This window comes from Monodelphis domestica, chromosome X (genome assembly GCF_027887165.1).
Source record: "Monodelphis domestica isolate mMonDom1 chromosome X, mMonDom1.pri, whole genome shotgun sequence".
NCBI classification, from domain to species: Eukaryota; Metazoa; Chordata; class Mammalia; order Didelphimorphia; family Didelphidae; genus Monodelphis; species Monodelphis domestica.
Window position 1 is genome coordinate 16,546,302 of NC_077235.1, and position 25,015 is coordinate 16,571,316.

Sequence of the window (25,015 nt, forward strand, 5' to 3'; positions counted from 1 at the left end):
ATTGGATTGGTTCAAACGTTGAAACATCAGGCAGTGTCACCTATTAGTTGTTCGGGATTGGCAGAGGTACTGCATATTCAAATGACAAAAAGGGTCCCAGTACTGAGTTTATATAAACCCAATAGCAAGAATGCAAGTTGCAACGTTCCATGTACTGTATCGGCCTTGGCAATTAAATTTTTTAAGTGTGGTAGGTAAAATGGGGAATCATCTTCCTAGTGCCGGAATCTCGCAAACTGTTTATTTCTCTATAATTGTTCTTTCAAAAGTAACGTACCCATTAATGTGGAAATAATGCAGAGAAACCCAAGTCTTTTAGCACAATTTCACCTTCATAACGATTTTGAAATTAAAATTTAAAAGTTTCACACATACACACACACAAAGATACACGCACACACATCCTCTCTATCTTTGGGGACGTTGTGATGCTCAGGATTGAAAAACTGTTTACACTCCCCTTTACCTACTGAACAAAATATAATCATGCCAGTCTGTAGACTAAAATTATCCTTATAATAATTCCCATATTCTAAGCCTTGCCTTTCTGAGGATTTCATCATAGATTGACAGAACATTTGCTCTAACAGGAGAAAAGTGGGAAATACCTCAAAACGGGGGATAAAAGCTCCCTAATTTGGAATAAGAATGTCAGGTATAAGTTGGCAATGATGATCAGTCAGCTGTAGAACTTGATAGAAACTTAGCTGAGCCTTTCCGCAGCCCTTCCATTGGCCCTTGTGATTGTATCCTAACCCATTTTCCTCCATAGCATTTCCTTTCCCCATGACCTTTCCAAAGAATTTACCCTTAGATGGCAATTCTCTCTCACCATGCTGAGATTATCTTTCTTACTACCAATTCTTTCTAGGCTCCATCATTTCTTTCCTAACGTCTTCTGATTCGACTTTGAGACAACCCAACACTCTGGAATCTTTCCTGCAACTTCTCCAATGAACAGATGTTCCTTTCCATCCTCTTAACAAGGTAAAATGCTCCTATTTTCAACTTTCCTCCTTCAACCCAGTCTGGGGACTAACTCAGTCCTTTCTAGGTTCTCTACTAAAAGGGCCTTGGCTGCAGGTTAATAGAATTCTCAGGGGAAATCGAATAGCCAGCCAGTTCTCCCTCTGCTGCAGAAGTATTTCTCACATCAATAAAAATGACAGGAATCAATCCTTCTCTGCATTCCGTATCTTGGGGGCTCCTTTGAATTTCTCCTAAAGATGTCTCCTTGAGCAGTTCTTCAGATTCTGGCCTGCAGGAAAACCTGGTCCAGGCTTTTTGCTCCTAAGAAACATCTGGAGGTAAATCTTCACTTTCATAGGTTTTAATGTCTTCACCCCCCTTCCAGAACTGGGGGGGTTAAATCCAGGGCGTTCCTATAAATGTCTTAGGAGTTTCCCAGGTGGGGAATTCCTTTCTCTATTAGCTGTCATGTGCCAATGATGATCAGAAATAATGCGCACAAAACCATTAGTTCTCTCTACTTCAAAAGGAAAATTAGTTCTCCTTATTCCCTGGTCTTTTCAAACAAAAACTTATTCATTGGAATGGTTGCACTCGGAAAATTGAATTTCAAACTGCCCCCAAATCAGATTATAGTTAATGATGCTTTTCCTTTTTGGAAAACTCAAACCCCTAACATTTCCTCTCCAAAAACAAAACTTAGGGATACTAAGGAAAAGGTTCACAATTACCTCTAACTAGGAACACCTCTACTATTCATTCTCTTTTTCTTTTTTTACTCTAATTTCCTTTGGGCTGCCAATTTGCCTTTCTCTTCACCTTGCATCAAAGGACGTTGGCCTATGACTAAAGCTGCTCCTAGAGAGGAAGTTTATCGCTAAATTAAAAAATGTTCACTGTTTCATTGGCTTTTAAAGCAAAGTCTTTCCCCCCATATTTCATGTCGTTTGACAGCAGTTGAAAGACCAGTAAGGTCCATAGTTACCCTTCCGCAAATGAAATGTCTTTACTCCACAAATCACTCACACACACACACACACACACACACACACACACACACACACACACACACACACGGTATATCAGAAAAAATAACCATTCCTGCTCTTTGAAAACAAATACCAGCTTGATAAAAATGTGAAATGACTGCATTCAAATAACCATGTTAATACCTCGAGGAAAATGCATCTTATTAGCAATACTCAATATTGCCTGCACTTGATATACAGGATTTCACACATTAGTCCTAGCAAAACATGGGAAGAAAAGATTAGACTGTAAAGTCAAGAATTTCTGGTCTTCCTTTGGTCTTCTGCTCTATAATCCCCAGTACAGATGACCAGCTCCTGCCCTTGTCTCTAGATTTTCAGAGGAATGAACTGTTGTAACACTACTTGATAGACATCATTTGCTAACATTTCTATCACATGCTTGTAGAAGAAATCCATTAGACATACGGTATAGCCCAAAACTCACAGAACATTGAGAAGAAACAGAGAACTTAAGTTCTTCAGCTTCTAGGAGGAGCTCTTTCATTAACCAATTTTTGGTAACTCTTTAGACCTTCAGCCCTGATATTTCAATTCATGAAGAAACTTTCTCCATTTTCGTAGCCTTAAAGGAGTTACTCAGACACTCTAGAGAACGCTTTGGCTCTCACACTCCAATTCAGACTTCCCATTCAAAGCTTTCAACCAACCATTCACACATGTCACCTATGTATGTATGTATGTATATATGTGTCTATTTGCTTCTCTCAGTCTCTGTCTTTCTGTCCATCTATCTGTCTCTCCGTTTTTCTCAGTTTTTTTCTCTACACAGATAGATAGCTATTTATGTGTGTGTGCGTGTGCATGTGAGAGAGAGAAACGCAGATATGCAGAATGTTAAATGGACAAGTTGATAGATCGGTAGACAGATAGACATATACAGGCAGACACATAGAGAGACACAGAGATAGAATGAGATAGATAGATAGATACATAGATAGATAGATAGATAGATAGATAGATAGATAGATAGATAGATAGATAGATAGATAGATAGACAGACAGATAGATAGAGATACAGTTAGATATAATGAGAGATATACAGAAAGGTAGACTGAGGTATCGATAGATTAATAGACAGAGAGAATGACAGATAGAGAGTCAGAGGGTCAGACACAGATAGAGAGACAGAAAATATCAAGCACATCAATATATAGACAGAAACAGACAAATATCTAGAGAGATAGGCTTGGGAAGACAGATACAAACAGAGATATATAGGTAGAAAGATCACTAGGTTGATATAAAGAGAAGGAAAGGGAAATAGACTTCTAGACTCAGACAGACTGATGGAAAAAAATACAGGTCAGAGGAACAGACAGACAGACACATGAACAGACAGACTGGCAGACAGATTAGTTTCTCTATCATTCTTACTATATGCGTTCTTTTCTCTGTATCTACAAGTCTTTATCACTGTATATGCAACTGTCTATCCAGATTTTTGTATCAGTCTACCTGTCTGTCTCTCTATTTATCTGTCTGTCTGTCTATCTCTCTATCTATCTATCTATCTATCTATCTATCTATCTATCTATCTATCTATCTATATCTTTGTGTATCTGTCAGTGTAGTCTATGTATCTATCTGCCTGCCTGTTTGTGCATGGATCAATCTATGTGTAGGTACTTTGTGTCTTTTAGTGTTGTGACATCCTGGGGAACTACAATTTCCAATGTCCACAAGGTGTCCCAACCCTTTGAGTCCTGGATTAGGATTGGTCTGGCAATGGACCAATCCCAGGTTCGGGGGGAGGTCAATGTCCATGGTCCCTCCTTAGCATGGGATTGGTCCATTGGACCAATCCCTCACCAGAAATAAGGGGTAGGGACAGCTGGAGCAAGCTGGGAGATATAGTCCCCAAGCCACAACTCTTGAAAACTCACAGGATCTCTCTCTATAAATCTATGTAGACGGAGAGATGGACAAATGGATAGACAAAAGGACTGACAGACAGATTATTTGATCTATTATTCTATCTATTCGCCTACTGGTTGGTACATCTGTCAGCCTGTCTGTGTTTCTTTCCTGGGTTTTCAAGTGTTGTGGCAGCCTGGGGATCTTCAACCCCCAGTGTGCTCCTGGAGTCCATCGCCTATAAGTCATGGCTTGGGATTGGTCCGGAATTCTACCCATCCCGTGTTGAGGGAGAGACAATGCCCATGCCCCTCCTTAGCCCAGGATTGGTCTATTTCCAGATGAATAACACACAGAAAATTAGGGAACTTCATTCCTCACCCAGCCTAGGATTGGTCCAATTCAAGACCAATCCCTCCCATAAAATATGGGGGAGGGACCCCTGGAGCACACTGGGGGATGCAGTTGATCAGACCACAACCGAAGAAAAGCCACACTATCTCCACCTCTATATCCATGTAGACTGAGAGATGTACAAGGGGACGAAGAGACAGGAGGACCAACAGAGATCTTCGTTTATCTGTTATTCTGTCATACTGCCTCCCTGTCTATGTACCTGTCAGTCTGTCTATCTGTCTGCCCATCAGTCCTCTCTGGGTATCTATCTCTATATATGTATGTATGTATGTACCTATCAATGTATGTATCTGTTTATCAGTCGATATCCAGTGTCTGTCAATCAGTCTGTCAGTTGGTCTATCCCTCTATCTATCTCATCAATCACGCGATCTTTCCCATTCTTCTCAGGTGTCCACGCAAGAATATCGGAATAATTGGTTGCTGGCAAACAAAGCATATGATGGTGTCCCTGTGATGTTCAGGTGGCTCAGAAGATGTATTTGGTTCAAGATTGGAGGGGGAGTGGCAGACCTCTACTTTGGCCAGTGAGGTGAGTGGCTGTGGCATACTGCATGATGGGTCCAAACTTGTCTTCTCAGACTCTTCCTTGAGGTGCTGGAAGTCTTGAATAGGAAATCAAGGAATCAAGATCTCAGAGGCTAAGCTCTGTGCCTTACTTACCGGGATCTTAACCTGTTGTCCTGACATTTCCAAACAAGGAGCATTTACTAAACAAGAATGGCTCTCACACTCCAACTCGAGCTTCCAATTCAACGCTTTCAGCCAACCATTTACGCATGTCATCTATACTATCCTCGCTCTTCCTTCTACTAGAAGTACTGCTTCACTGACATACAAGAGGGGAGAATACCTAACTAGGATTGTCATTCACCTGAGGGTCCCCCACTCAGTCTGAAAGTGCTCGCCTGGGATTTCCTTCAGAATGGATTCCCAGGGGAACAGGGAACAAGTATAATCTTTGGGGTCTCCCCCTTACAAGCTCCCCCTGAAACCTCAGCTTCGCCAGATCTCACTAGGCCACAAGTTTGGGCTTTCTAGATTCCATGTTGACACACCTTGTTGTTGATGCTGTGAATACATTCACTGCATTCAATGAGGAAAAGCAGGAGCTATGCTTGCCAACGGTGGCCATTAATACAGGCACAGTATGGTTTTTTGCAGGAAACAGAATTGCTTACAGTTTGCCACGTGATGAAGATCATAGCACAGACTAGTAAAATCCCATGTGATTCTCTGTATGTTGTTTATCTGGTTATTTGTTGAACAGCTCTAAAAATTAAAGGAATGCAAGATGCAGAATGTATTCTCTTCATTGAGAACACCGGGATTCCTAACTTGCAAAGAAAAGTTAAAGTTGTAGAACACACTTTTGCTCTCACAGAAATCTCCCCAATCCACTGTCTGAGGGAATGTCAAAGGTCAATGGCCATCCGGGTTTTCCTATTGTCAACCTGGAATCAAAAAACCCCAACCTTGTGGCCTAGACGGATCTGGTGTAGCCTGGGTTTGCGGAAGAGCTTTTAGATTGGAGACTCCAAACTTTGTACTTGTTCCCTGAACCCGTGAGAATCCAGAGAGATAGAGACAGACAAACAGAAAGACCGATAGGCAGGCCGACTGGCAGATGGGTAGTCAGATAGGTAGCAGGGCAGATAGATGGATATAGAGACACATAGACACAGACAGAGAGAGATAGACAGACAGGCCGACAAATAGAGAGATAAATAGATAGGAAGATAGAATAAAAAGACATAGAAACACAAACAGAATGAGAGATAGTCAGAGATATTGAAAGATTAGTAGACCATGAGAATATCGGAGAGTGAAACAAACGGACAGAGACAGATAGATGGAAGGACAGACAGAGGGAAGATAGAATGGACAGACAGACTGAGAGAGACACAGAAAGTCAGGCAGATGGATAGACAGACAGACAGGGATAGACAGATAGCAATACAGATAGACAGATACCTCTAGATCAATAGATTGATATATAGACAGAATGAGAAAAAATCGGACTAAGAGACACACAGATGGATCCACAGAGATACAGAAAGAGTGACAGATGGAATATTTTGTCTATCATTTTTCTATCTGCCTGACTGTCTGTGTGTCTATCAGCCTGTCCCTCTGTCTGCACATCTCATCTGCCTATATCTATGTGTCCATGTGTTTATGGATGTATGTATGAATCTATCTATCTCTCTATCTCTCTATCTCTCTATCTATCTATCTATCTATCTATGTCTTAGGGTTTCTGTCTGTATAGTCAATATAACTATCTGCCTGCCTGACTGTATCTTATGAGTCTGTCTGTATCTCTGCCAATCAGTCAGGTCTGGCTATATATCTCTTTGTATGTTTTTATATATCCATTTATATATCTCTATATGTATCTATCTAAGTACTGTTGACATGTAAAAACAGAAAACTATTAAATAGTCAGAAAAATGACTCTTTAGTCAAGGAAAAGGGGGTCAGTGAGACAGTAGCTCTCTAGATAGAGTTGGGTGCCACAAGGCTACACAGAGTCCCAGGACTGAACTCTGGTGTCTCTCAACATTGATACCTGGGAAAGGAAATAGCACCAGACTGGACAGTTCCAAAGAAAAAAGAATTTGGGGAATTTCTCTACCATTTGGGGGAAATCCAGGGACAGGGAAAGATGATTGACTTTGCTCAAGCTACAAAGAAAATGGGAGTTTTCAGACTCTACTGAGAGCATCCAATGAAGCTTGAGAAAAGAATCACAGCTTGAGGAGAGGATCTAAGGGAAAGGGCTGCTGACAGTGGAGACTAAAGGATGGTCCCTGATCAGGTGGGGATTTACTTTGGAAAAGATCTCTGGTCCCACAGGTGAGACAACCTAAAACAAAGAGGGTCCTGAGCACCTGCTTTGTCCCAATCAAGTAGAATTGGCATTCACTTGTGGCTCCATTATTTAATCTGCAATTGCTAGGCTATGGTTTCCTTCTTCGTGGATTCTCACAGAAACAAGGAGCAAGTACAAACTTTGAGTCTTCAATTTAGAAGCTAGTCCTAACTTTGGGCTACATCTGATCTTACTCTGCTACAAGTTTGAGGTTTCTATATTCCATGTTGACACTCTGTCTATCTATCTATGTGTCTGTATATATATGTATTTCTTTCTCTGTGATTGTCCTTCAGTCCATGTCTGTTCCTTGTTCGGTCTCTCTCTCTCTCTCACTCTCTCTCTTTCTCTCTCTCTCTGTCTTTCTCTCTTTATATATGTCTATCTGTGTGCTGTCTATCAATATATCTATATTTTCTGTGTATCTCCTTGTGATGTCTATGTATCTATCTGCCTGTCTGTATGTGTATCTATCCATCTGTCTGCCAGCCAGTCCCTTCTGGTTATCTCTATGTATGTTACTATGTATGTATGTATCTATTTGCTTCTCTTAGTTCTTCTCTTTCTGTGCATCTATTTTTCTGTGTGTCTGTCAGTTTTTTCTCTACAGAAATAGATAGCTATTTGTGAGAGAGGAAGAGAGAGAGAGAGAGAGAGAGAGAGAGAGAGACAGACAGACAGACAGAGAGAGGAAAAGCAACAAATATGCAGAATGATAAATGGACAGGTTGATAGAGTGATAGAGATATACAGAGACACACAGATGGAATGAGATAGATAGATTGATTGATTGATTGATAGATGAATAGATAAATAGATAGACAGACACACAAACAGTGGTATAGAGATAGAGTTAGATATAATGACATTTAGACAGAAAGGTAGACTGAGGTATCTATATATTAATAGACAGAGAGAAAGATGGATAGCAAGACAGAGGGTTAGACACACATAGAGAGACAGAGAGAGTCAAGCAGATCGATACATACACATAAACAGTCAAATATCTAGAGAAATAGACTTGGGTGGACAGATTCAAAAAGAGAGAGATAGACAAAAAGATCACTAGGTTGATATGAATAGAAGGAAAGAGAAAAAGACTACCAGACAGAGACAGAGTGATGGACGAAAAGACAGGACAGAGCGACAGACAGATACACAAATGAACAGAAAGACTGACAGGCAGATTAGTTTCTCCGTCATTCTGTCTATCTGCCTTCCTTTCTGTGTATCTACAATTCTGTCTCACTGGATGTGCATCTGATTGTCTATATATCCTGATTTTTGTATCTGTCTATCTGTCTGTCTCTATCTGTCTCTCTGTCTCTCTATGTATCTGTCTATCTATATGTCTGTCGATCTGTCTGTCTTTCTACTTATATATCTATCGATCTATCTATGTCTTTGTGTTCCTATCGGTGTAGTTTATGTATCTATCTGCCTGCTTGTTTTGGCATGGATCACACTGTGTGTATGTCATTTGTGTTTTTTAAAGTGTTGTGACATCCTGGGGAACTACAACTCCCAATGTGACCTAGTGGTCACAGCCCTTTGAGTCCTGGCTTCTGATTGGTCTTGTATTGGACCAATCCTGTGTTGGGGGATGGACTATGTCTATGGTCCCTCCTTAGCATGGGATTGGTCCATATCAAGACCAATCCTATGATAGGAAAATGGGCATCATCTCTTGCCCAGCAGAGGATTGGTCAACTTCAAGACCAATTTTTCACGGGAAATAAGAAGGAGGGAACCCTGGAGCATGCTGGGAGACATAGTCCCTTAGGCCACAACCAATGAACACCCACTGGATCTCTCTATGTAGATGGAGACATGGACAGCTAGACAGACAGAAGAACTGACACACAGATTATTTGATATGTTATTCTGTCTATTCGCCTACTGGTTGGTACGTCTGTCAGCCTGTCTGTGTTTCTTTTGTGGTTTTTCAAGTGTTGTTATAGCCTCGGGAACTACAAGCCCCATTGTGCCCCAGGAATCTGTACCTTTTGAGTCCTGGCTTGGAATTGGTCCGGAATTCGACCAATCCCGTGGTGGGGGAGGGACAATACTCATGGCCCCTCCTTAGCCCAGAATTGGTCCATCTTTTTAGCAATCACGCACAGTAAAGAAAGGAGCATCATTCCTCACCCAGCCTAGGATTAGTGCAATTCAAGACCAATCCCAACCAGGAAAGATGGGGGAGGGACCCCTGGAGCACACTGGGGAATGCAGTTCCTCAGGCGACAACCTAAGAAGAGCAAAGCTATATCTAGCTCTATATCCATGTAGACTGAGTGATGGGCAAGGGGACAGACAGACAGGAGGACTGAAAGACAGAGACTTTCGTTTTTCTGCTTTTCTGTCTTACTGCCTTCCTATCTATGGATCTGTCAGTCAATGTGTCTGTCTGCCCATCAGCCCTCTCTGGGTCTCTATCTCTACATAGGTATGTATGTATGTACCTATCTATGTATGTATCTTTTTATCAATCGATCTCAAGTGTCTGTCAATCTGTCTGTCCATTGGTCTATCCCTCTATCTAATTTATAAGTCACTTGATCTTTCCCAGTCTACATCTCAGGTGTAATCAGGATAAGTGGTTGCAGGCAAGCAAAACATGTGATGGTGCCCCAGTTGGGTTCAGATGGCTCAGAAGATGTATTTGGTTCAAGATTGGAGGGGGAGTGGCAGACCTCCACTTTGGCCAGTGAGGTGAGTGTCTGTGGCAGACGGGATGATGGGTCCAAACCCTTCTTCTCAGTCTCTTCCATGAGTTGATGAAAGTCTTGAATAGGAAAGCAAGGAATCAAGATCTCAGAGGCTACGCACTGCACCTTACTTACAGGGATCTTAACCTGTTGTCCTGACATTTCCCAACAAGGAGCATTTACTAAACAAGAATGGCATTTCCTTGGGCAGGCTATGAAACAAAGTGAGGCAAAAGGACACAGAATGTTAGCCGCCATTGAGATCCCATGCACTCTAGTGAGGATACTGCACAAACTGTGGAGAGATGAGCTGTTCCTCAGCTGCAGTCCCCACCTTTCACTGGTTCTACTCACTCTTCTTTCCCTTTTTAATCAGATGCCAAAGAGAAACACCCCTTCCTTAATGTTGCAGATGCCAAGAACTAGCCCCATGGCCTGGGAGAAACCTCCTCCCCAAACCCCTTGTTTCTGGGTCCTGTCCTCACTGCTGTCAAAAGATAGCTAAACCGCAGCATGGAGGCATGATGTCTGGCTGTCCTCCCATGGAGCAGCTTTTGCACCCATGCTCTTCCACCTCGGCTGCCTCCTGACCACATTCAATATGACCTTCCAAATCAATAAAATGTCTCTTTTTCTTCTGAAGCCAAGTTTCAGAGTCTTGCATTCTTCCCAATGGTATCCCTCCCGATCTCCTGGGGTGCATCTCTGAACCCACAACCATCATCCTGGGTGCCATTCAAAGAAAATGATGTAGTCTCCTCAGGGAGGAAACTGACATCTGAGGCCAAGGAAGAAATGCAAAATCTTGAAACAGCTGGATACCGAAATCAAGTCTGCAGAATTGATCATTCTCAAACTTTTCTAGCCGGGATCAGCAATTTTCTATGTTATTGCTTTTCAATTTGTTTTAGTCAATTTAGCATATTTTTCCTCCTTGGTGACAAGAATTATATTCTTTACACCCTTCCCGTAGCCGAGGGGCGATTCCACTGGGTATGACATGTGTCCTTGATGAGAAGCTCTTTCCACGTTGTTGATGTTTGCACTAGGATGTTCATTTAGAGTCTATATCCCCAGCCTTAACCCCCTGGACCCTTGTAATCTAGCAGTTGTTTTTCTTGGGTTTTTCTACTCCCTCAGTTTTCCTTGTGAATGTGCATAGTGTTCCATTCCTGGAGATCGTTCCAGTTCCTGTGGAATTCCTCCAATTCATTATTCCATTGAGCACCATAGTATTCCAGCACCAAGAGATACCACAATTTGTCCATCCATTCCCCAGTGGAAGGGCATCCCCTCCTTTTCCAATTTTTGGCCACTCCAAAGAGCTCAGCCATGAACAATTTTGTCTAAGTCTTTTTTCTTATTATCTCTTTAGGGTACAAACCCTGTAGTGCCATGGTTGGATCAAAAGGTACACAGTCTTTTAGCTCCCTTTGGGCAGAGTCCCAAATTGCCCTCCATAGTCGTTAAATCAATTCCCCAATGCACCTGCAATGCCTTCCTGTCCTAACTTTGGCACATCCCTTCCAGCATTCATTACTTTCCCTTTCTGTCATGTTAGCCAATCTGCTAGGCTCCATTTTCAATAGGAGGCACATTCTCATTGACGCATGGCATAAGAGTGACCACATTATTGGATAGATTCAAACTCTGAAACTGCAGGCAGTGTCACCTATTAATTGTTCGGGATTATCAGAGATACTGCTTACTCAAATGACAAAAAGGTGTCCCAGTACTGATGTCTGTCTAAACCCAATAGCAAGAATGCAAGTTGCAACATTCCATGTACAGCATCGGTCTTGGACATTTAATTTTGCAAATGTGCTAGGTAAAATGGAGAATCCTCTTCCTAGTGCTGGAATCTCATAAACTGTGAATTTCTCTATAATTGCTCATGCAAAAGTAACATCCTTGAACTCCTTAACTTGGAAATAACGCCAAACTATCAAATAGTCAGAAAAACTCAAAGCTTTAACCACAATTTCACCTTCAAATCAATGTTGAAATTCATATTTAAAAGTTTCAAACAAGCACACAGACACACAAATACACACCCACACCCACACCCTCTACCCCCCCACACACACATACACACCCTCCCAATCTAACTTTGGGGACGTGGGGATGTTCGGGATAAAAAACTGTTTTCATTCCCCTTTATCTCCTGAACAAATATAATCATGCCAGTCCGTAGACCAAAATGATTGTTAAAATAAGCCCCATATCTTAGCCCTTGCCTTTCTGAGGATTTCATCATAGAATGACAGAACATTTGATCAAACAGGAGAAAAGTGGGAAGTAACTTAAAATAGGGGAGAAAAGCTCCCTAATTTGAATACAAATGTCAGGTATAAGTTGGTAATGATCAGCAGTCAGCTGTAGAACTTGATAGAAACTTAGCTAAGCCATTCCTCAGCCCTTCCATTGGCCCTTGTGATTGTATCCTAACCCATTTTCCTCCATAGCATTTCTTTTCCCCATGATCTTTCCAAAGAATTCACCTATAGATCTCAATTCTCTCTCGCCATGCTAAGATTATCTTTCTTACTACCAATTCCTTCTAGGCTCCATCATTTCTTTCCTAACGTCTTCTGATTCGACTTTGAGACAACCCAGCACTCTGGAATCTTTGCTGTGACTTCTCCAATGGACAGATGTTCTGTTCCATCCTCTTAACGAGGTAAAGTGCTCCTATTTTCAACTTTCCTCCTTCAACTCAAAATGGGGACTAAGTCTGTCCTTTCTAGGTTCTCTACTTAATGGGCCTTGGCTCCTGGTAAATAGAATTCTCAGGAGAAATAAATGGCCAATTTTCCCTCTGCTGTAGAATTATTTCTCAAGTCAATGAAAAGGATAGGAAACAATCCTTCTCCAGATTCCGTATGTTGGGGACTCCTCCGAATATCTCTTAAAGATGTCACCTTGAGTAATACTTCAGATTCTGGGCTGCAGTAAATTCTGGTCTAGGCTTTTGGCTCCTATGAATCCTCTTCAGGCAAATCTTCCCTTTCATAGGTTTTTATCTCTTCACCCCCATACCAGAACTGGGGGGGGAGGGGTAAAATCCAGGGCATTCATAGAAATGTCTTAGGAATTTCCCAGGTCTCTTTCTCTAGTAGTCATGTGCCAAATATCATCAGAAATAATGCACACAAAACCATCAGTTTTCTCCACTTCAAAAGGAAAATTAGTTCTCCTTATTCCCTGGTCTTTTCAAACAAGAACTTATCTATTGAAATGGTTGCACTCTGGAAATTGACCTTCAAAATGCCCCAAATCAGGTTATTGTAGATGATGCTTTTCCTTTTTCAAAGACTCAAACTGGTAACATTTTCTCTCCAAAAACAAAACTTAGGGTTACTAAGGAAGAGGTTCAAAATTTCCTCTAACTAGGAACACCTCTACTATTCCCTTCCCTTTTTTCATTTTTTACTCTAATTTCCTTAGGGCTGCCAATTTGCCTTTCTCTTCTCCTTGAGGGCAAAGCACTTTGGCCTATGGCTAAAGCTGCTCTTAGAGAGGAAATTTGTGGCTCATATAAAAAATGTTCAGGGTTTCCTTAGCATTAAAAGCAAAGCATTCCCCCCCGTATTTCATGTCCTTTGACAACAATTTAAAGACCAGTCAGGTCTGTAGTTGCCCATCCTCAAATGAACATTCTTTACTCCAGAAATCACACACACACACACACACACACACACACACACACACACACGCACACAGTAAACTGAAAAAAAAAATCCACTCCTGCTCTTTACAAACAAATACCAGCTTGACAAAAATGTGAAATGACTGCACTCAAATAACCAAGTTAATACCTCAAAGGAAATGCATCTTATTGGCAATAATCAAAATTTACTATACTTGATATACACAATTTCACACATTTTTCCTAGCAAAACTTGGGAAGAAAAGATTAGACAGTAAAGTCAAGAATTTCTGGACCTCCTTTGGCTTTCTGCTCCATAATCCCCTGCGCAGATGGGCAGCTCCTCCCCTCCTCTCTAGCTTTTCAGAGGAATGAACTGTTGTAACCCAACTTGAAAGGCATTATTTGCTAACTTTTCTATCACCTGCATTCAGAGGACATCCCTTAGACCTTCAGCATAGCCCAAACCCCAGAGAGCCTTGAGATGATACCGAGAACTTACATTCTTCAGCTTCTAGAGGAAGCTCTTTCATAAACTAAATTGGATAACTCTTTAGACCTTAAGCCCTGACATTTCAATTCATGAGGAAACTTTCTCTATTTTAATAGCCTTAAAGGAGTTATTCAGACCCTCTAGAGAAAGCTCTGGCTCTCACACTCCAACTCAAGCTTCCCATTTAACACTTTCAGTCAACCATTCACGCATGTCACCTATACTATCCTCCCTCTTCCTTCTACTAGAAATACTACTTCACTCACATACACAGGTTCCAACACTCAGTCACACACAGAACTTAGTCAATAGTGGAGCTTGTGGTCAGGTTGGACTGGGCTCCATTTTGGCCGACTTACCTTGGAACCAGATTTGATTGATGTTCCACACTTTTTCTAACATTCCCAGCTACCTGGTCCATCATATATCTTATATATAACTATGTACATATATGAATATGACCTTGGCAGCAGTCCCACTGGGGTATAGGCTCGGGCATGCATGGAAAAGCGATTGCCCACTTGCTTCCTAATTAAAGAGAGGTTCCTTTGTCAAGAGTTTAGCTTAACTAACTGATCCCTCCCAGCTTATTCCTGACTGTGTTCAATGGGTTCTTCTGGGCACCTCACATCTGGTGGTCAAAGTAGCTGGAGGTTTAGGCAGCCATAAGTTGGCCATCCGGGCTGTCTTGCCATTTGTTGACATGGAAATGGCACAGAACTCTCAAATACTCTGAGAAACCCAGTCTTGAATCAGGATAGGGATAAATCCCATAATATATTCTTTACTCAGAGTCTGGCGCCACAACTTTTCCAGGGCATAAACCCTTCACTCTGTGGATATTATCCTTGGGAGAGCCACCAGGTTAGGTGATAACTCCAAGTAAAAAAAAATTGGGGAACCACATGGAGGAAATCCAGGAGCTGGGAAAGATGAGTGTCATTACTGTATCTACAAAGGACATCACTGACAGTATACAATCAAGCTTAGGAAAGGAATCCTAGCCAAAGGCTAAGTTGTAAGAGAGGGGGCTGCTTACAGTGGATACTGAAGAATGGTCCCTGCCAGCTGTGGATCTTCTTGGGAAAGGGTCTCTTCATATAATAGGGGAGATTACCTAACTAGGAATTTCATTCACCTAAGGGTTCCCCACTCAGTCTGAAACTGCTCACCTGGGATTCCCTTCAGGGTGGATTCCCATGGGAACAGGGAACAAGTACAATCTTTGGGGTCTCCAACCTACAAGTTCCTCCTGGAACCTAGGCTTCACCAGATCCCACTAGGCCCCAAGTATGTGGTTTCTAGATTCCATGTTGACACACCTTATTGTTGATGCTGTGAATACATTCACTGCATTCAATCAGGAAAAGGAGGAGCTGTATTTGCCAATGGTGGCCGTTAATGCAAGCACACTATGGTTTTTTACTGGGAACACAATTGCTTACAGTTTGACACATGATGAAGATCATAGCACAGACTTGTAAAATCCCATGTGATTCCTTTTCTGTTGTTTATCTGGTTATTTGTTAAAAAGCAGTAAAAATTACAGGAATGTAAGATGTAGAACATGTTCTGTGGATTCACACCACCATGAATCCAATCTCGCAAAGACTGAGGTAAAATTTGAGAACACACTTTTTCTCTCACAACAATCTCTCCATTCCCCTCTCTGAGGAAATGTCAAAGGTCAATGGACTTCCCGGTGTTCCTGTTGTCAACCTGGAATCTAGAACCCCCAAACTTGTGGCCTATACGGGTCTGGTGTAGCCTGGGTTTCCGGAGGAGCTTGTAAGTTGGAGACCCCAATGTTTGTACTTGTTCCCTGATCCCCTGAGAATCCAGAGAGATAGAGACAGACAAACAGAAAGACAGATAGGCAGGCTGACTGGCAGATGGGTAGTCAGATAGGTAGGAGGGCAGATAAATGGATATAAAGATAGCACATAGAGAGACAAATAGACACAGACAGAGGGATAAGAAAGGCAGGGAGACAGACAGAGAGACAAATAGGAAGATAGAATCAAAAGACATAGAAACACAAACAGAATGAGAGATAGTCAGAGACATTGAATATCAGAGAGGGAAACAACACGAAAGACAGAGACAGATAGATGGAAGGACAGACCTAGGGAAGATGGAATGGAGAGACAGACAGGCTTATGAGAGACACAGAAAATAATGGCAGATGGATAGACAGACAGAATGGGATAGACAGATAGCAATAGAGATAGATCAATAGTCTGATATATAAAAAGAATTATAGAGAAACGGAGTGACAGACGCAGAGAGACGGATTGACAGATATACAGAAAGACTGACAGATGGACTAGTTTCTCTGTCATTTTGTCTATCTGTTTTCCTTTCTGTGTATCTAAAAGTCTGTCTCACTGTATGTGCAACTGTCAATCTACCTATCTATCCATATTTTTATCTGTCTCTATTTTTTGTCTGTCTGTCTATCTATCTATCTATCTATCTATCTATCTATCTCTTTGTATTTCTGTCGGTGTAGTCTATGTATTGTTAACTTGGAACTAACATGGAACTATTAAATAGTCAGAAAACCCAAGTCTTTACTCAGGATAGGAATAAGTCCAATTTGGCCCTTTACTCAGAGTCGGCGCACAAGCTTTTCAGGGTGCAAACCCTGGACTCTGGGGATGTTATCCCTGGGAGCTCCACAACGCTAGATGACAACTCCGAGGAACACAAGCATTTGGGGAACCTATATACCATTTGGGAAAACGAGGGGCAGGGAAAGATGACTGACATCACTATGGCTACAAAGAAAATGGGAGTGTTCAAACTACAGTGACAAGATACAATGGAGCTAGGGAAAAGAATCATAGCCAGAAGCTATGGTGCAAGGGAAGAGGGATGCTTACAATAGTTACTAAAGGATGGTTCATGCCCAGGTCTGGCCTTCCTGAGAAAGGTTCTAATACAATAGGGGAAGCTACCTAAAACAAAGAATGTGCTTAGCATATGCTTATCTCACCCAGGCTCATCATTTCCCTTCAGGGTAGTTTCTCTTGGGAACAGGGAACAAGGACAAGCTTTTGGAGTCTCCAATCTACAGGCTAAATCTAAAATTGGGGTTCATCAGATACCTGTGGCCACAAGATTGGGATTCCTAAATCCCACATTGACAGTATCTATCAGCCTGCCTGTTTGTGCATGTCTCAGCCTGTGTGTCGGACTTTTGTGGGTTTTAAGGTGTTGAAGCATGGCGAACTACAACCCCCAGTGTGCACCAGCAGGACCACCCATTTGACTCCTGGCTTGTGATTGTTCTTCAATTGGACCAATCCCGAGATAGAGGAGGGACAATGGCCATGAACTCTCCATAGCACGGAATTAATACTTTTCAAGTCCAATGCCAATAAAGGAAATATTGGACATCATTCCCTCGAGTAGCATAGAAGTGGTCCAATTCAAGACAAATCCCTCCCCGGAAATAAGGAGTAAGACCCCTGGAGCATGCTGGGAGATGCAGTCCTCCAAGCCACAACACTTGAAAAGCCATACTATCTCTATGTATCTATGAAAACGGAGAGATGGACATCTGGACAGACAGAAGGACTGACAGAGAGATTAGTTGCTATGATATTCTGTCTATCTGCCTGATGTTTAGTGCATATATCAGTCTGTCCATCTATCTTTTGAGGGTTTTCAAGTGTTGTGACCGCCTGGGGAACTACAACCCCCAGTGTGCTCCAGGAGTCCCACCCCTTTGAGTCCTGCCTTGGGAGGGCTCCCGAATTCGACCAATCCCGAGTTAGGAGAGGGACAAAGCGAATGGCCTCTCCTGAGCCCAGGAGTGATCCGTTTATAAGCCAATCACACACAGCAGTAGCGAGGAATATCCCTATCCCTGCCTCGGTGCAATTCAAGACCAATCCCTCCCAGGAAATGAGATGCAGGGACTGCTCCAGAACATTGCAGTGTGCAGTTCCTCAGGGCACAAGGCTACAAAACACATTCTATCTCTAGCTCTATATGCATATAGACTGAGAGATGGCCAAGGGGACCCACAGACAGGAGGACTGACAGACAGAGAGCTTCGTCAAAGGTCAATGGCATTCCCGGTTTCCCTCTTATCAACCTGGAATCAAGAAACCCTAAACTTGTGGCCTAGAAGTATCTGGTGTTGCCTGGGTTTCCGGAGGAGCTTGTAGGTTGGAGACCCCAAAGTTTGTACTTGTTCCCTGATCCTGTGAGAATCCAGAGGGATAGAGACAGACAAGCAGAAAGACAGATAGGCAGGCCAACTGGCAGGTGGGTAGTCAGATAGGTAGGAGGGCAGATAGACGGATATAGAGATAGCACATAGAGAGACACATAGTCAGACACAGACAGAGAGATAGACAGGGGGAGAGACAGATAGATAGAGAGATAAATAGATAGGAAGATAGAAGAAAAAGACATAGAACCCCAAACAGACACAATGGGAGATAGAGACATTGAAAGATTAGTAGAACAACAGAATATCAGAGAGTGAAACAAAGGGACAGACAGAGACAGATAGATGGAAGGACAGACTGAGGGAAGGTGGAACGGAGTGATAGACAGAGAGACACAGAAATTCAGACAGATGGATAGTCAGACAGATAGGGATAGACAGATAGCAATACAGATAGATAGATACAGCTAGATTAATAGATTAATATATAGACAGAATTAGAGAAAAACAGATTGAGAGACACAGAATGATGGATCGATAGACATACAGAAGAACTGACAGATGGACTAGTTTCTCTGTCGTTTTGTCTATCTTCCTGTCTTTTATTTATTTCTTTATTCAGCACATGTCTTTTTATTGCTTTTCATTTTTTATTCAGTCATTTTAGCCCATTATTCCTCCTCGGTGACAAGAATCATATTCTTTCCACCCTTCCCCAAGCTGAGTGGCGATTCCACTGGGTATGACATGTGTCCTTGATGAGAACCTCTTTCCATGTTGCTGATGTTTGCACTAGGATGTTCATTTAGAGTCTATATCCCCAGCCTTAACCCCCTGGACCCTTGTAGTCTAGCAGTTGTTTTTCTTGGATGTTTCTACTCTCACAGTTTTCCTTGTGAATGTGGATAATGTTCTTTCTCATAGATATGGGCATAGAATGACATTAATGTAGTATTCTATTCCATTCCATTGCAGCACATTGTATCCATCTCTGTGTACAATGTTCTCCTTGTTCTGCTCCTCTCACTGCATCCATCCTGGAGGTCCTTTCAGTTCCCGTGGAATTCCTCCGGTTAATTATTCCTTTGAGCACCATAGTATTCCAGCACCAGGAGATACCAGTTTGTTCACCCATTCCCCAATGGAAGGGCATCTCCTCCTTTTCCAATTTTTGGATACCCCAAAGAGCCCAGCTATGAACATTCTTGTCCAAGTCTTTTTTCTTATTATCTCTTTGGGTTACAAACCCTGCACTGCCATTGTTGGATCAAAAGGTAGACAGTCTTTTAGTGCCCTTTGGGCAGAGTCCCAAATTGCTCTCCATATGGTTGGATCAATTCCCCACTCCACCAGCAATGCTTTCATGTCGTTACTTTGCCTCATCCCCTCAAGCATTCATTATATTCCCTTCCTGTAATATTAGCCAATCTGTGTAGCCTCCATTTTCAAGAGGAGACACATTCTCATTTATACATGGCATCAGAGTGACCACATTATTGGATAGATTCAAACTTTGAAACACCAGGCAGTGTCACCTATTAGTTGTTCGGAATTGCAGAGGTACTGCTTACTCATATGACAAAAAGAGTTCCCAGTACTGATGTTAGTCTAAACCCTATACCAGGAATACAAGTTGAAATGTTCCATTTATACTATCAGTCTTGGCCATTAAATTTTGTAAATGTGCTAGGCAAAATGGAGAATCCTCTTCCTAGTGCTGGAATCTCCTAAACTGTGAATTTCTCTATAACTGTTCTTTCAAAAGTAACTTGGAAATAATGCTGAACTTTCAAATCATCAGAAGAACCCAAGTCCTTACCCATAATTTCACCTTCAAAACAAGTTTGAACTTCAAATACGTAAGTTTCAAAATTGAAATTAGCTCAAAAATTCTCCAGATTAAAAATGTGACACTCATACACACACGCGCGTGCACACACACACACACCCTCCCAACCTAACTTTGGGGAGGTTCAGAAGCGAGGGATTGGAAAACTGCTTTCATTCCCCTTTAACTCCTGAAAATAATTAATCATGCAAGTCTGTACATCAAAATGGTTGCTAAATTAATCCCCTTATTCTAAGTCTTGCCTCTCTGAGGATTTCATCATAGGATGACAGAATATTTGTTTTAACAAGAGAAAAGTGAGAAATAACTTAAAATGGGGGAGAAAAGCTCCCTAATTTGGAAAAAGAATGTCAGGTATAAGTTGGTAATGATCAGCAGTCAGCTGTAGAGCTTGACAGACACTTAGCTGAGCCAATCCTCAGTCCTTCCATTGGCCCTTGTGACTGTATCCTAACCCATTTTCCCCCATAGCATTTCTTTTCCCCACGATCGTCCCATAGAATTCACCTATAGATCTGAATTCTCTCTCGCCATGCTAAGATTATCTTTCTTACTACCAATTCTTTCTAGGCTTCATGATTTCTTTCCTATCGTCTTCTGATTCAACTTTGGGACAACCCAGCACTCTGGAATCTTTGCTGCAACTTCTCCAATGGACAGATGTTCCTTTCCATCCTCTTAACAAGGTAAAATGCTCCTATTTTCAACTTTCCTTCTTCAACTCAGTCTGGGACTGACTCTGTCCTTTCTAGGTTCTCTAGTTAAAGAGCCTTGGCTCCAGGTAAATAGAATTCTCAGGGGAAACCAAATGAGCAGTTCTTCCCTCTGCTGCAGAAGTATATCTCACATCAATTAAAATGACAGGACACAATCCTTCTCTGGATTCCGTATCGTGGGGTCTCCTTTGGATTTCTCCTAAAGATGTCTCCTTGAGCAGTTCTTCAGATTCTGGCCTGCAGGAAAACCTGGTCCAGGATTTTGCGTCCTAAGAAACATCCTGAGGGAAATCTTCACTTTCATAGGTTTTCATATCTTCACCCTCCTTCCAGAACTGTGTGTGTGTGTGGGAAATCCAGGGTGTTACTAGAAATGTCTTAGGAGTTTCCCAGGTGGGGAATTCCTTTCTCTATTAGAGGTCATGTGCCAATGATGATCAGAAATAATGCACACAAAACCATTAGTTCTCTCTACTTCAAAAGGAAAATTAGTTCTCCTTATTCCCTGGTCTTTTCAAGCAAAAACTTATCTATTGGAATGGTTGCACTCGGGAAATTGACCTTCAAAATGCCCCAAATCAGGTAATAGTTGATGATGCTTTTCTTTTTTCAAAAACTCAAACTCCTAACATTTCCTCTCCAAAAACAACATTTAGGGTTCCGAAGGAAAAGGTTCAAAATTACCTCTAACTAGGAACACCTCTACTATTCATTCTCTTTTTCTTTTTTTACTCTAATTTCCTTTGGGCTGCCAATTTGCCTTTCTCTTCTCCTTGCGTCAAAGGATGTTCGCCTATGAATAAAGCTGATCCTAGAGAGGAAGTTTGTGGCTCAATTAAAAAATATTCACGGTTTCATTGGCTTTTAAAGCAAAGTTTTTCCCCCCATATTTCGTGTTCTTTAACAGCAGTTGAAAGACCAGTAAGGTCCGTAGTTACCCTTCCGCAAATGAAATTTTTTTTACTCCACAAATCACTCACACTCACACTGACACACACACACACACACACACACACACACACACACACACACACGGTAATCTGAAAAAATTAACCCTAACTCTTTGAAAACAAATACCAGCTTGATAAAAATGTGAAATGACTGCATACAAATAACCATGTTAATACCTCGAGGACAATGCATCTTATTGGCAATACTCAAAATTCACTGCTGTTCATATACATGATTTCACACATTAGTCCTTGCAAAACATGGGAAGAAAAGATTAGACTGTAAAGTCAAGAATTTCTGGACCTCCTTTCGCTTTCTGCTCCATAATCCCCAGTGCAGATGGCCTGCTCCTGCCCTTGTCTCTAGCTTTTTGGAGGAATGAACTGTTGTAACACTACTTGATAGACATCATTTGCTGACATTTCTATCACCTACATTTAAAGGAAATCCTTTAGACATACAGTATAGCCCCAAACTCACAGAACATTGAGAAGAAACAGAGAACTTAAGTTCCTCAGCTTCTAGGAGGAGCTCTTTCATTAACCAAATTTGGTAACTCTTTAGACCTTCAGCCCTGACATTTCAATTCATGAAGAAACTTTCTCCATTTTCATAGCCTTAAAGCAGTTACTCAGACACTCTAGAGAATGCTTTGGCTCTCACACTCCAATTCAGGCTTCCCATTCAAAGCTTTCAACCAACCATTCACCCACGTCACCTATGTATGTATGTATGTATATATGTGTCTATTTGCTTCTCTCAGTCTCTGTCTTTCTGTCCATCTATCTGTCTGTCTGTGTCTGTCAGTTCTTTTTCACTACACAGATAGATAGCTATTTATGTCTGTGTCTGTGAGAGAGAGAGAAACACAGATGTGCAGAATGTTAAATGGACAAGTTGATAGATCGGTAGACAGATAGACATATACAGGCAGACATATAGAGAGACACAGAGATAGAATGAGATAGATAGATAAACAGATAGATAGACAGACAGGCAGATAGATAGAGTGAGGTATCGACACATTAATAGACAGAGAGAATGACAGATAGAGAGTAAGAGGGTCAGACACAGATAGAAAGACAGAGAAAGTCATCCGATCGATACATAGACAGAAACAGACAAATATCTAGAGAGATAGACTTGGGTAGACAGATTCAAAGAGAGAGAGATAGACAGAAAGATTATTAGGTTGATAAAAAGAGAAGGAAGGAGAAATAGACTTCCAGACACAGATATACTGATGGACAAAAAGACAAAACAGAGGAACAGACAGACAATCACATGAACAGACCGACTGACCGACAGATTAATTTCTCTGTCATTCTGTCTATCTGACTTCTTTTCTGTGTATCTAAAAGTCTGTCTCACTGGATGTGCAACTGTCTATCCAGATTTTTGTATCTGTCAGTCTGTGTCTCTCTATCTGTCTATCTCTCTGTCTGTCTATATCTGCCTATCTATCTATCTATCTATCTATCTATCTATCTATCTATCTATCTATCTATATCTTTGTGTTTCTCTCCGTGTAGTTTATGTATCTGTCTGCCTGCCTGTTTGTGCATGGCTCAATCTCTGTGTATGTCATTTGTGTTTTAAACTGTTGTGACATCCTGGGGAACTACAATTCCCAGTGTGACCCAGGGGTCGCACCCCTTTGAGTCCTGGCTTGGGATTGGTTTTGCATTGGGCCAATCCCTTGTTGGGGGAGGGACCATCGCCATGGTCCCTCCTTAATATGGGATAGGTCCATTTCAAGAACAATCCCATGAAAGAAAATAATGGCCATCATCCCTGGTCCAGCATAGGATTGGTCCAATTCAAGACCAATCCCTCATTGGCAATAAGTGTTAGGGACCTCTGGAGCACAGTGGGTAATGTAGTCACCTAGGCCACAACCCTTGAAAACCCACAGGATCTCTGTATGAATCTATGTAGAATGAGAGATGGACATCTGGACAGAGAGAAGGACTGATAGACAGAGTATTTGATCTGTTACTCTGTCTATTTGCCTACTGGTTGGTCCATCTATCAGTCTGTCTGTCTCTTTTGTAGGTTTCCAAGTATTCTGAAAGGCTGGGGAACTACAACCCCCATTGTGCCCCAGGAATCACTCCCTTTTCAGTCCTGGCTTAGGATTGGTCCGGAACTGGACAAATCCTGTGGTGGGGGCGGGACAATGCCCATGGCCCCTCCTTAGCCCAGGATTGGTCCACCTAAACACCAATCACACAAAGGAAAGTAGGGAGCATCATTTATAACCCAGCCTAGGAATGGACCAATTCAAGAACAATCCTGCCCAGGAAAGATGGGGGAGGGACTCTTTGAGCTAACTGGGGGATGCAGTTCCTCAGTCCACAATCTGTTATTCTGTCTTACTGCCATTCTGTCTATGTATCTGTCAGTCTGCCTATCTGTCTGCCCATCAGTCCTCTCTGGGTATCTGTCTCCATATAAGTATGTATGTATGTTCCTGTCTATGTATGTATCTGTTAATCAATCGATCTCCAGTGTCTATCAATCTGTCTGTCCATTGGTCTGTCCCTCTATCTAATTCATCAATCAGTCGATCTTTCCCATTCTTCTTCTCAGCTGTCCACCCTAGAAAATCGGAACAAGTGGTTGCTGGCAAGCAAAGCATATGATGGTGTCCTGGTTGTGTTCAGATGGCTCAGAAGATGTATTTGGTTCAAGATTGGATGGGGAGTGGCAGACCTCCACTTTGGCCAGTGAGGTGAGTGGCTGTGGCAGACTGATTGATGGGTCCAAACCCTTCTGATCAGACTTATCCTTGAGGTGGTGGAAGTCTTGAATAGGAAATCAAGGAATCAAGATCTCAGAGGCTAAGCTCTGCGCCTTACTTACAGGGATCTTAACCTGTTGTCCTGACATTTCCAAACAAGGAGCATTTACTAAACAAGAATGGCATTTCCTCAGGCAGACTATGAAACAAAGTGAGTCAAAAGGACGCCGAATGTTAGCCGCCATTGAGGTCCCATGCACTCTAGTGAGGATACTGCACAAACTGTGGAGAGATGAGCTGTTACTCAGCTGCAGACCCCACCTTTCACTGCTTCTACTCACTCTTCTTTCCCCTTTGAATCAGATGCCCCAAGAGAAACACCCCTTCTTTAATGCTGCAGATATCAAGAACTAGCCCATGGCTTGGGGCAAACCTCCTGCCCCAACCCCTTCTTTCTGTGCAGTTCCTCAGTCCACAACCCAGGAAAAGCCACACTATCTCTAGCTCTATATCCATATAGACTGAGAGATAGAAAACTGGACCGACAGACAAGAGG

The 25,015-nt window shown here is 42.0% G+C and overlaps 1 long non-coding RNA gene across 2 annotated transcripts in view; it reads left to right on the forward strand.

The window, feature by feature from the left end:
* The first annotated feature begins 12,238 nt into the window (after positions 1-12,238).
* LOC130456083 (uncharacterized) overlaps positions 12,239-25,015 on the forward strand; it is a 134,068-nt gene continuing 121,291 nt past the window's right edge. Inside the window, exons 1-3 of one of the 2 annotated variants that reach the window (XR_008914384.1) lie at positions 12,239-12,555; positions 20,620-20,735; positions 24,309-24,450. This is a non-coding gene — a long non-coding RNA (uncharacterized LOC130456083). The remainder of the gene's footprint in view (positions 12,556-20,619; positions 20,736-24,308; positions 24,451-25,015) is intronic. The other variant, XR_008914385.1, reaches the window with a different exon arrangement.